Raw genomic sequence first — 2,113 nt, forward strand, 5'->3', positions numbered from 1 at the left:
GGACTTTCGGATTACAATGCACCTCTCAAAAATAATTATCTTGACCAGGAGGTGCACTCAATAGAAAGTTTTTATTGTGGAAGCCATGTAGAGGTGTAATAATTAGGAGAGTGCGTTATTTGGGGCAAGGAAGGTAATTAAAGTAACTAATATTGAAAGAGTTAAGACTTGTTGACTCATTAGCTGCACATGTGTCACACTGTTCTTGATGAATGAAATTTCAGCTATTAGAAAGTCGTTAATTCTGCACTAAGTTATTAAGAATTATCAATATTGTCTACATAATAATACGATTAATTTCAAGGATATACAGTACGCATTTAATGGCTTGTAATGATCAACTCTATTTTTAGATTCTTCAAAAAATAAAGTCAACTAAAACAGAATCGTAAGTTAGTTTTTTTACTTTTAAAAATTTTACCTTATTATTTAGTGATTCCAAGGCCCCAAGACTTCAGATTAACTTTATATATAACCTTTAATTGTGTCATAATAAATATTAAATGATTTGAAATAGAAATTCCTTGATAACATTAGATATCTTTCATACTATGTGGTGTTCAAATTCTTGTATATAATAGTTTTGAGCACTTCCTTTTTTCACTTGAGTTGCATAAAATTTTGAGCTGACTCCGATCAAAATTGGATCTTTTATCACTGAATTTGCTTTAATCTGTTTATTGTCTTCTAGCTAAGATTCAAATCCAGACCATATTTCATTTCAAAACCTGAAAAATCCAGATAACTGTGCCTGTAATTGAGGTAACTAGTCATTATACAAGTTCACAAGAGTGAAGACTAGAGGGTGGACCAAGGGACCAATTTTATCCGACCAACCAAATCAACTTAACGCCTTAATGGGAGTCATTATTTGATCATAGATAATAATGAATGCCATTTCATAAAACACCTGCGCACCTCCATAATAATCATCATCTCTTGTAAATAGTCCTTTAAAAGCTAGTAGGATGATTTCAATCTGTTTATTGTCTATTAGCCAAGACTGAAACTCATAATGTAATCAAGATAGCTTGAGAGGTTTTTAGCCATTGTTGTATAGATTGTTGTTGACAAGAGGGCAGTACAGGGTACACTGGTAGTCTGGTACAGTGGGACCAATTTTTATCTGACCATGTATGGATTGACCACTCATATCACACTGGTTCACTTAAACCTAGTGCCTTAATGGTAATTATTACTTTGATCATAGTAATGAATGCCATTGATATTACTATGATGCAACAAAATTTTTTCACAAAATTTATCTAGTATCAAAAACTTTTAAATTATTAGTAAAGAAATAAAAATCTAATACAAACGAACAAAAGAAATCCCATCAATAAGTCATAAATCAATCTTGCTTAGGATGAGCAATTTGTAAAACTGATAGTTTCTCTCCTTTAGTAACTGTCAAATGATCTTTGTTTCCTTTGCGATCCTCTGTTGCCTCTACACCAAACAACGGTTTGATGATATCAGGTAATTTATAATCCTGTGAAAGAGAGAGAGAGGGGAGAGAAAAGAAGAAAATAAAAATAAAATAAAAAGGAGTTTATAAGGAAATGGAAAAAAATTGTAAAGTGAAATTAGTAATAAATGTACATGAATTAATTTACTTTGAAATGCTTCATTGATTTTTGTCTATTTTTGTTTTCAGTTCCTCTTTCTTCTTTCTCTCTCTTTCTTTCTGCTGCTCTAGTTTCTTCAACTCTCTTTGTCTCTTTTCTTCTTCCTTCATCAATCGCTTCTCTTCTTTGCTTAATCTGCAATGAAAAAAACCTAAATTAGCTACCTGTTTGCATATTTTAAACATAATCAAAATGGCTTAAAAATTAATACATGTATTAGACAAAATATAAATGAGCTGAAACTTTATATGCAGTATAGGTATGAGTACATGTACAGTATGTGTATTAAAAATCATAAAAATGGCAAACTCTCTCCTTGCAAAAATTGGCCTGTTTGACTCTGTACTATAGTACAGGGCAGGGCGTTTGGCTTATATTTTGAGCAACTTTTAAAATTTTTTAACATTTCAATTTTGATTGGAATCAGTTCAAACTTTCTACGCAACATAAGTACATGTATATACATCAGATAAAGTTATAAATTT

General features: G+C 30.9%; 2 long non-coding RNA genes across 2 annotated transcripts; one reads left to right on the forward strand and one right to left on the reverse strand.

Annotated features, from left to right (window-relative positions):
• Window positions 1-348: 348 nt before the first annotated feature.
• LOC109589093 (uncharacterized) lies at window positions 349-547 on the forward strand. The gene is made up of 2 exons (XR_002188519.1): window positions 349-388; window positions 434-547. It is a non-coding gene; the product is annotated as an uncharacterized LOC109589093 (long non-coding RNA).
• Window positions 548-1,260: 713 nt separating this feature from the next.
• On the reverse strand, window positions 1,261-1,789 carry LOC109589091 (uncharacterized). The gene is made up of 2 exons (XR_002188514.1): window positions 1,617-1,789; window positions 1,261-1,492 (listed from the first exon to the last, which is right to left on the reverse strand). It is a non-coding gene; the product is annotated as an uncharacterized LOC109589091 (long non-coding RNA).
• Window positions 1,790-2,113: the final 324 nt, after the last annotated feature.

The sequence above is a fragment of the Amphimedon queenslandica genome, unplaced genomic scaffold, assembly GCF_000090795.2.
Source record: "Amphimedon queenslandica unplaced genomic scaffold, v1.1 AMPQUscaffold_11644, whole genome shotgun sequence".
Classification (NCBI taxonomy): domain Eukaryota; kingdom Metazoa; phylum Porifera; class Demospongiae; order Haplosclerida; family Niphatidae; genus Amphimedon; species Amphimedon queenslandica.